Genomic DNA, 11003 nt, shown 5'->3' with positions numbered 1-11003 from the left:
TACAAAGCTGTCATCATCAAGACAGCATGGTACTGGCACAAAAACAGACACATAGACCAGTGGAACAGAATAGAGAGCCCAGAAATCGACCCTCAACTCTATGGTCAACTAATCTTCGACAAAGCAGGAAAGAATGTCCAATGGAAAAAAGACAGCCTCTTCAATAAATGGTGCTGGGAAAATTGGACAGCCACATGCAGAAAAATGAAATTGGACCACTTCCTTACACCACACACGAAAATAGACTCCAAATGGATGAAGGACCTCAATGTGAGAAAGGAATCCATCAAAATCCTTGAGGAGAATGCAGGCAGCAACCTCTTCGACCTCAGCCGTAGCAACATCTTCCTAGGAACAACGGCAAAGGCAAGGGAAGCAAGGGCAAAAATGAACTATTGGGATTTCATCAAGATCAAAAGCTTTTGCACAGCAAAGGAAACAGTTAACAAAACCAAAAGACAACTGACAGAATGGGAGAAGATTTGCAAACGACATATCAGATAAAGGGCTAGTATCCAAAATGTATAAGGAACTTAGCAAACTTAACACCCAAAGAACAAACAATCCAATCAAGAAATGGGCAGAGGACATGAACAGACATTTCTGCAAAGAAGACATCCAGATGGCCAACAGACACATGAAAAAGTGCTCCACGTCACTCGGCATCAGGGAAATACAAATCAAAACCACAATGAGATATCACCTCACACCAGTCAGAATGGCTAAAATTAACAAGTCAGGAAATGACAGATGCTGGAGAGGATGTGGAGAAAGGGGAACCCTCCTCCACTGTTGGTGGGAATGCAAGCTGGTGCAACCACTCTGGAAAACAGCATGGAGGTTCCTCAAAATGTTGAAAATAGAACTACCCTATGACCCAGCAATTGCACTACTGGGTATTTACCCTAAAGATACAAACATAGTGATCCGAAGGGCACGTGTACCCGAATGTTTATAGCAGCAATGTCTACAATAGCCAGACTATGGAAAGAACCTAGATGTCCATCACCAGATGAATGGATAAAGAAGATGTGGTATATATACACAATGGAATACTATGCAGCCATCAAAAGAAATGAAATCTTGCCATTTGCGACGACGTGGATGGAACTAGAGCGTATCATGCTTAGTGAAATAAGTCAATCGGAGAAAGACAACTATCATATGATCTCCCTGATATGAGGACATGGAGAAGCAACATGGGGGGGTAGGGGGATAGGAGAAGAATAAATGAAACAAGATGGGATTGGGAGGGAGACAAACCATAAATGACTCTTAATCTCACAAAACAAACTGGGGGTTGCTGGGGGGAGGTGGGATTGGGAGAGGGGGAGCGGGCTATGGACATTGGGGAGGGGAGGTGAACCATAAGAGACTATGGACTCTGAAAAACAACCTGAGGGTTTTGAAGGGTCAGGGGTGGGAGGTTGGGGCAACCTGAGGGTTTTGAAGGGTCAGGGGTGGGAGGTTGGGGGAACAGGTGGTGGGTAATGGGGAGGGCACGTTTTGCATGGAGCACTGGGTGTTGTGCAAAAAGAATGAATAAGGTTACGCTGAAAAAATAAATAAAATGCGGAAAAAAAAAAGAATCTCTGCTATAAATATTTGCAATATAGTCCTCCAAGACTCTGGCCCCATTTTTAAACCAACTTTTAAAGATAACCCACCCTTGTAGGCCCCTGCCCAAGGTTTCCAATGTCATTGGTGTGGGGTGGGCCAGCCCAGATACTGGGAGCTTTCAAAAGCTTTCCAAAGCGATCCTGATGAGCAACTAAAGTTGGGAGCTGCTGTTCTGATTTTGAAGAGAGCAGGTAACAACTAACACCAGAACCCTGCCTAGCAAGGCCTCCTGCGGGCAGCCCAGCCCTCTCCTCAACTTCTGCCTCAGGACTGCTCTGGGAGGCCAGAGTGGGCTCTGTGGAAGGGAAATGTTAGTAGGGTCAGGTTGTCTACTCTCTCCTTATGGTGGAGTGGGAGCTCTCCCTGCCCTTAGGCCAAGTAAGGATGGAAGCTTTATAGGACTCAAAGGAGATGGGGCTTGCAAGAAGGGACAGTGACAAGCAGTTTCTAGCAGGAAACTTTGTGAGGAGGTGCTGCTGAATGTTCCCTCAAATCTACCCAAGAAAGTGCGCCCTGAGAACTAGTACATGGAGCCTGCCTCATTGAGGCCCTCAAGGACAAGTACTCCCAGCCAGGGGAGCGATGACACAGTAGAGAGAGAGCATGCCAGCTGCTGCCATCTGAGGAAGAGATACAGTCCTCCCTTCTCTCTTCATCCTTTTTCTATCATGTCCTATATTCCCATGCTTAATGTAGTCAAGGTCCCTGCTAAAGCCTACAGTGGGGATGGGAGAAAATAACATTCAATAGAATTCCATGGACTGAGTTTAATAACCAAAAGCCACTGGGGAAGTTGACTTTTTTAAAAATTGAGATAGAATTGGCATAACATTGTGTAAGTTTAAGGTGTACAACATGTTAATTTGATACATTTATATATTGCAACATGATTACCACCATGGCATTAGCTAACACTTCCATTATATCATGTAATTATTTCTTTTTTAGAGAAAACATTTAAAATCTAGTTTCTTAGCAACTTCCAAGAATATAGTATTCTTTACTGTAATCATATTCTGTGCATTAGATCTCCAGAACTTATTCATAATTGAGAATTATGTTCCCTTTGACCCACATCTCGCACACTGACCCCCCTCCACCCAGTAACTACCATTTGTTTCTATGAACTTAGCTCTTTTAGATTCCACATATAAGTGACATCATACAGTATTTGTCTCTCTGTTTGACTGAACTCACTTAGCATAATGCCCTCAAGTTCCATCCATGTTTTGCAAATGGCAGGGTTTCCTTCTTTCTCATGGCTGAGTAATATTCTACTCTGTAGGTGTATCATTTCTTCTTTATTATTCATCCATCAATGTACACTTAGGTTGTTTCCATACCTTGGCTATTGTGAATAATGCTGCAATAAACAGGGAGGGTCAAAAACAGATACCTTTTTGACGTCATATTGTCGTTTCCTTTGCATATATACCTAGAGTGTGATTACTGAATCATATGGTCATTTTATTTATTATTTTTTTAATTTCTTTGAGAGAGAGGGAGAACACAGAGGGAGAAGCAGACTCCCCATTGAGCAGAGAGCCTGATGAGGGGCTTGATCCTAGGACCCTGAGATCATGACCAAGCCCAAGGCAGATGCTTAACAGACTGAGTCACCCACGCGCCCCTATTTTTAACTTTTTGAGGGACTTCCATACTGTTTTCCATAGTGACTCAACCAGGGAAGTTATGTCATGAACCTAAGATGTTAAGGACCAGAAGAGGGGCATCTGATGCAGCCCACTTGGAAGCAGAGGTTGGAGAAAATTAAAACAATCTCTGTCTATGGTCTCTTGATAAGGACTGCTTGATCAGTTACATGTGCATTATGTCTCTCCACTAGATTTTAAGGTCCTTGAGGACAGGGAATGAGCCCAATTCTTTTGAAGCAACCAGAAGACAGCTTTGTGCTGGCTTCATGCATATATGAGGCTTGAGTAGGAACCCTCCACCTGGGTCCTGCCCCACTTCCTGGATAGCCTTTACATTCTCCCTAGCCTACTGGTGGCAAAAGGTTTTGTTTGTTTTAAATTATAGATTTTTCATCTCAGTGGGGGAAGGGCAGGTGTTATAAAATAAATGTATCTCTCAGCTGAGTTATTTACAGCACCTGAGCAATATGTCATTGGCAGCAACAACAAAAAATGAGTTATGTTGTAACTATAGCAGGTTATGTTTGGCTCTGAGGGTAGACCTCTCTTAGTCCACAGATGTGTCTCCAGCCTTCAGTGCTCCTTGGCAGATCGTGGTAATGCTTAGGACCTGCGGACCACAGGTGTTTTTGTATTGACTTTTGAAGTATGAGCAGTCCTGGAGGTCTTTATTAATCTCTTAAGTCAACCAAACTTTCTCCACTTAAAATGCTGAAAGGGATCAAAGATGGAAAAGCCTTGATATTTAGTATAGATTGTAATGACACATCCTGAAATCATTACGTTGACAGGTGAATGAGATAAAACATCACAGGATAGTTCATTGCCTCCAATGAATCTCGGAAAAGGATGAAGGCACCTCTATACTTTGGTCCCCTCTGAGTTAAGAGGAGAAACAAGTGTGGTGTTTTTAGTATTGAAGTGAGTGCTGATACAAAGATTTACCCTTTTATTCACATTGATGATCTGATGAGCAATCTGAAAATATGGCCAGACGGGGGACGGTTACCAGGAATGACAAACATATAATAAAGTAGTTTAATATGTCAACAACTGCTTCTTTTTAAAAATATTTCATTTATTTGACAGAGAGAGACACAGTGAGAGAGGGAACACAAATGGGGAGTGGGAGAGGGAGAAGCAGGCTTCTTGCTGAGCAGCGGGCTCAATGCGCGGCTCGATCCCAGGACTCTGGGTTCATGATCTGAGCCAAAGGCAGATGCTTAATCACCCTGGTGCCCCTCAATAATTGTTTCTAAGATACACTAGCTCACTGAGGAAAATAATTACTCTTAAGATTGCACGTGATGACTTTTTTTTACAGAAATATCTGTCTTTATTATATACTTTTGTCAGTCTTTCTTCATATTCATATTTTACAAGGACATAAGTCATCATATACATATAATTTTGCATTTATTTCTTCATTTAATGTATATCATAGATGTTTTCATTCTTGGTCTTGATTACCCATAATTCTAATGGCTAAAAAAATATTTCATTAGGTAATTTATACTAATGTAACTATAACAATGTAAGAGTTTGGGATGCTTTCCAATTTTATTATGTTAATGACATTTTTGCCATCACAAATTTGTATTTTGTGATGTGTTATTTAGTATTTTGAATTATTTAAAATAGGTTCCAAGAAGTGGAGTCTTGGGGCACAATGTTTGAAGTCCTTCTAGTTTTTGATAGAACTGTCAAATTTCTTTCCAAAGGGATTATATCAGTATACAATTCCACCTTCTCCAACCTTCTTTTTGTGGTCTTGTGAAAGTTTCCTTTTAGTTAGTGAGAAAAGGCTTGACGCCACTTGTTGGATGATATGCAGGATGCCATCCCTAGAGATGCCCACAAATAAACGTGGAATTCATACATATTTGTAGAGAGGAGAAAAGGTAGAGAAATATGGTATCAGACTATTACTAGTGTGTGTGCATGTGTGTGGTGGGCAGTGTGGAGAATCAGGGTCTAATTACCTAACAAATAATTCATCTTTTGTCTAAGAAATAGTCTGAACTGACCAGATGGTGAGATGAAGACACTTTCCTACCATTGTGTGCAAAATTTCCAATTCTTCATCACCCACTCCGTTTTTAGGCAATAAAGTCAATGGGATTTTTGCTTGCAAATGACAGAAGGCAAAACCCCATTTCCTCCTGAATTTCTCATCACTTGTTCTGTACCTATTCATTTAGACTTTTGTTTTTTAATACGTGTATTTTCCCTCGGCAATGCCATAATGTCCTTTTATTTTATTTATTATTTCTTTTGGCCTCTCTCTTCACCATAAGCATGAAAAACACAAATGTAATGGACGTAGTATTCCTTCATTTGAGTCTCTCTTTTATTCTCTTAATTCTAAACTCCTCCTCTTCCTGAAGGAGAACTGTGTTACAATAGAATGGAATTTTCCAGACAATGTTTAGTGCATAATAGTTTTAAGAGGCTTCATGTTTGCAAGAGACAAATTAAGCAGCCTCCTCTAATATGTAGACAACATCTGCTACACAAAATCACCATTAACGATAACACCGGGATCTCCTTTGTGGCTGATTTTCATCCAGCTGCACCTACCCATAAAAGGCGCCTGCCAAGAGGGCTCCACATTTGTCTGTCAGTTCAGAATGACTCTGGAAAATGGCACATAAACCCCAAGCAAATCTTTGTTAACCTCTGAAATCAGAGCCTCCAAAAATCACTGCTAAGGTAGCTTAAAACCTCCTCACAACCAACTCACTGTCTCTATTTGGTGTTTTATAAGATGCTCCAAATTCAGAAGGTAATACAGAAGAAAGCCACACACTAAGAAACCAAGCCTTATGGCACCCACCTGTAAAGGGGCCAACGTGCTGGCTGATCTGCAGTTACAAGTCCTTACCAAGCTTTATTTGAACAACGTTCCCATTTGTACCAATGAATCTATTACTAAATAATAAAACCCTACAAAATCCATATAGGGCAGTTAGCTGTGGCCAATAGTATGACTTGACGAATTGTCATCTACTTTGGTATTAAACATTAATATTCTTAAAAGAAGCTCACCCAGAGGACTAGTAGAAGGGCTCCCCTTTCTTTACAAAACCGAGCTGTATAAGACAGCAGTCTTATAATTTGGTTGTGGAATGTACTCAGATATATTTTTGGGGGGGTTTCTCTGTGGATGTATGCCTTATAGAGTAAGCATGTCAGTTTACTCATTTAATAACTACTTGAATGCTCCTCTTTCAGGCACGGTGCTACAGTCTGGGAAGAAGAAAAAGTCCCTGCTCTCAGGTAGTTTTACCCCACCCGAGGGAGAAAGAAACCACAAGTGATTGTATGTTAAGTAAAGCAAAAGTGATTGAAAGGTGGCACTTCAAACGGGGTGTTCAGAGAAGACCTCTACTGGCCCAGAATTTGAAATGCAGCAAGGGACAGAGTCGTGTGAATGTGCAAGAAGAGAACATTGCAGGCAATGGGAACAGCAACTGGAAGGCCCCGAACTTGGCAGGGGCAAGAGAAAGTAGGAAAGCCTGTGTGTCTGGATGTAAGAGGGACGGTAAGAGGAAACAAGGTTGTGATGGTGGGCAGGGATCAGTTCTTGGGAGGAGTGGGGGTTTATACTCTGTAAGGGGTACCTCGGAAGGTTTTAAAGCAGTGGACTGTGTACTCCGGTTTGTATTCACCTCGATTAAAAAACAAATTCAACCTGTACCCCTGGGGATAAAAATACATTATATGTTTATTAAAAAAAAAAAAAATTTGGAAGGGGAGGCGAACCATAAGAGACTATGGACTCTGAAAAACAACCTGACGGTTTTGAAGGGTCAGGGGTGGGAGGTTGGGGGAACAGGTGGTGGGTAATGGGGAGGGTACGTTTTGCATGGAGGACTGGGTGTTGTGCAAAAACAATGAATACTGTTATGCTGAAAAAATAAATAAAATGGAAAAAAAAAAAACAAATTCAACCAAATGCAAAAATCTTACACCAGCTTAAAGAGCTCAATGAAGCATAAAGCAATCGTAATGTAACTCAGTTTCCCCACCTGTCATAATGAGAAGGTTGCCTTAAAATGAAATTTTAACTGGGCTTACAGATTTCCAGGGGCTCACAGATGGCTTCCAGAGAGGCCACAGAATGCTTCTCAAACGTTGTATACTGAGGCACATGTGTGAGAGGAACCCACACTTCAGGAAGGCTAAGGGCCATTGATCTAGAGGACCCAAAATTCAGTCCCAGCTGTACTATTTCATGGTGCTCTAGGGCCTTAATAGAGCTGGCAGTCTTATAGTAATTTTTTAAAAAATGCGGGACCTAATTGTTCACTGACTCATTTCCTTTCTTTATCATTAATTGGGGGCACATTTTCAAGACTCATTGTTCCATCCTTTGCCGGGTACCATTGCAGTGCAGGTTCTGACTCTGGCCAGCTGGCTTGGGTGTGGCCAAGGGAGTGTTAGCGGATGAGACTCAAGCACAAGCCTGGACAGCAGCTGGGAACTCACTCTCTTGCCCCCACTGCCATCATGAGAAGGACAAGCCTGGGCCACTTAGTCCCATGAGGAGGGTCAGAGTCACCGGAAGCAGAGCTAAGTCACTCTGGCCATGGCCAGCCTAGATTGCTTGTTACCCAGACATGCAGATTTGTGCACTAAATAAGTGTTTATTGTTGTATGCTGCGGGCATTTTGAGAACGCTCATCACACAGCAACTGATTTGCCATGTTGCTACCATACCTGTAGGTCCCATTTGTTTGTTTGTTTATTTATTTGGCCCCTTTTAAAAAGCACCAAATTCATTGGCGGCACCTGGATGGCTCAGTTGGCCAGTCGGTTGAGTGTCTGCCTCAGGCTCAGGTCATCATCTCAGGGTCATGGGATCGAGCCCCCCTGCCCCACCCTCCCCGCCCCCGGGCTCGCTGTTCAGCAGGGAGTCTGCTTCTGCTTCTCCATATGCTCCAGACCCCAGCTTGTGCTCTCTCTCTCTTATTCTATCTGTCAAATAGGTAAAAGCTCAAAAAACAAACATCAAATTAGAGATCCTGGATGTTAGGTTCATTTGTCCCCATTGTGGGTACAAATGTGGGTACAAAATGGAATCCCCAATTTCAAATTCCATAACCGTACGAATCAACCTCGGTTGTTTACACTTCCTTACTGACAGCCCCTCCAGCTTTCCCTTCAAAATCTGGTACGGCTGCTCAGAGACCGAGTGCTTGCAGGTTCAGCGAGTGGCAGAAGGGTGAAGTTTGCAGGCCTAATCTCATAATGCTGTGACACAGCCTGCCGGTGGCATACGCCACAGCATCCTAGCTGATATGGGAATGCTAATGAGGGGCACAAATCCTCCCTCGAAGCAGGGGTGTAAGCTGTCGAACCTTGCTAAACGGCTGTAATGATTGTAAACTGCAGCGCACCAGCTGAACCTTGGGATCCGCTTAATTGCCCAGGGTGGCTTCATCTTCAGCCCTGCCAGTTGCACAAGGATTACGAGTCTTTGGTGAACTCAGTGGAGAGTTGAAAGTAAATTTGCTTAAACGACAGTAGAGTTTAGAACAGGCATGGCAGAAGAATCATAAATAACCACTACGGAAAGGTAAAGGACAACCAAGCCTCAGCCTGGTCTTTATCTAACGGGACTGCCCTCGAAGGAAGGGGAAGCACCAGAATTTCCTGACGTAGGCTTTTTTATTAAACTCTACACAAGGAGAACAACAGCAGGTTCTATTAGAGTAATAAGCATATCACCATTACCACCATCTCAAAGCTACATTTCTCTGCTAGCCGTCATAGTGCAGGGAGGTAAGGGTTTTACTCATCTTGAGCTTCACTGACCCCAAATCCCTCAAATCCCACTTCTTCCCCCTGTAAATAGAAGCCTTGGTTCTTAATCAGTTCATATACATTTTTCTCCAAACAAAATTTTTTGGAAAGGTGATACAGGTAGGTGGTAAAATTTCTTTCAAAAGGCAGGAAAATATTGAACATTAAGCCTTCTTCATTGGGGTTCATTGGAGGGGAATGGGGTGTCTTGCTCTTTGTGATACAGATAGAATGATCCAGAATTTATTGAAAAATTAAATATTTCTCTGCATCATTTGATCTCTAAGATTTTGAGAGCTAACATAGAGATCATTTTCTCAATAGTGTTATCAACCCAATTGCCTAACTTAACTTTACAATCTCAATTAAAGTGCAAAACAATCATGAGCTTCTTTCCCAGATATGGATGACCACACAGAGTTTCTTATAAAATAGGTAACTAACAATAGGTAAAATATGGACTGTGGAGAAAATTATTGCAAATTATACATATCTTCTTCTGCAGAAGATTGCTATTTGTGTACCACAAACCTCTTCTTTCCTTCCTCCTTTATAACTGAAGTTTGATATTATTTAGAGCAAACATGTGATCCACAAGAAGACAGCATTTCCCAACCTTCCAGCTGGATGTAACACGTGATTAGGTCTTGGCCGGTGAGTTGAGAGTAGAAGTTTTGTGTGATATTCTTTCTTTTGTTTCTTACTTTGCCAGCTAATCTGGAACATGAATATGATCACTAGGGTTCCAAACACATTTTGGGGTCACAAGGACAAGGGTGATTTTGGGACAGTGGAACAGAGAACTGCAGAATTTTTGGAGCTGCGCTGTCATTCCTGTATCTGCCTCCGGATTTATTTTGTAACAGAGAAGAATAAATTTCTCTCTGAGATAAGCTACTGTTCTTTGGAATTTTCTGTCATTCCCAGATGAACCTAATCCTTATTGCTATGCTTCTATATGGCTTCTGAGGCTCTGAAGCAGCAGCAAATAACCTCATGGAACGGAACCTCTTTCAGCCCCTGGCAGATTGGGCGCAGCATTAGAAAGCACTACTACCACAGAACCAATGCCTCTTAACACACGGTAGCACTGAGTGTGACTTTCAGGTGGCAGTACAGGGAAAATGAATGAAAATTCCTTTTTCTTTCTGGCCACTTTTAAAATGATGTCCCTGTTTTAGCTTTGTCATTATCACTGGAGGTACTTATGAGGACCAGTGCTTTTATAGTAATTTTACCAGTCTCCCGTTTTCAAATTAGTCCTTCTTTCAACACCTCACTTCTTATTTAGGACATGGGCTCTTGGACCAGCCACTTCTAGCAGCTCCAGGAGTTGAGTAAGGACACATTCCTGGAGTTGGCTCTTTGTTTCTCACTCTTCCTTTCTTCCTCCCTTGGGTCTTCCTTCCATCCCCTGCCCAGCCTCTCTCTCTTCCTCTTCCTTTCCCTGTTCTTGCCTTCCCCCGTTCGTTCATTTGTTCTTTCCATCTTTCCTTCCTTCCTCCCTTCTTCCCTCCCTCCCTTCCTTCCTTTCTATTGAATTTTACTAGCGCATAGTGCATCATCTTAAGTGTACAGCTCCATGAGTTTTACATATAGAAGCACCTATATATAACCACCCCTCAGTTCCAGATAGAAATCTTTCCTTAGCCCAGAAGATTCTCCAAGGTCCCTTTCGAGTCATACTGAACCCTCACCAGAGGTAACCACTACTCTGACTTCTATCATCATAGATTACTTTTTGCCTCTGTCCAAACTTCATATAAATGAAAACATACACTATGTGTTCTTTTGTATCTGGCTTCTTTCATTGAACATAATGATTCTGAGATTCGTCCATGTTGTTACTTATATCAGTAGTTTGTTCTTTTTTATTGCTGTGTAATATTCCACAGTATAAATATACCACACTTCGTTTAG

This window comes from Meles meles, chromosome 16 (assembly GCF_922984935.1).
Source record: "Meles meles chromosome 16, mMelMel3.1 paternal haplotype, whole genome shotgun sequence".
Taxonomy (NCBI): Eukaryota; Metazoa; Chordata; class Mammalia; order Carnivora; family Mustelidae; genus Meles; species Meles meles.
This window is presented reverse-complemented; position numbering follows the sequence as displayed.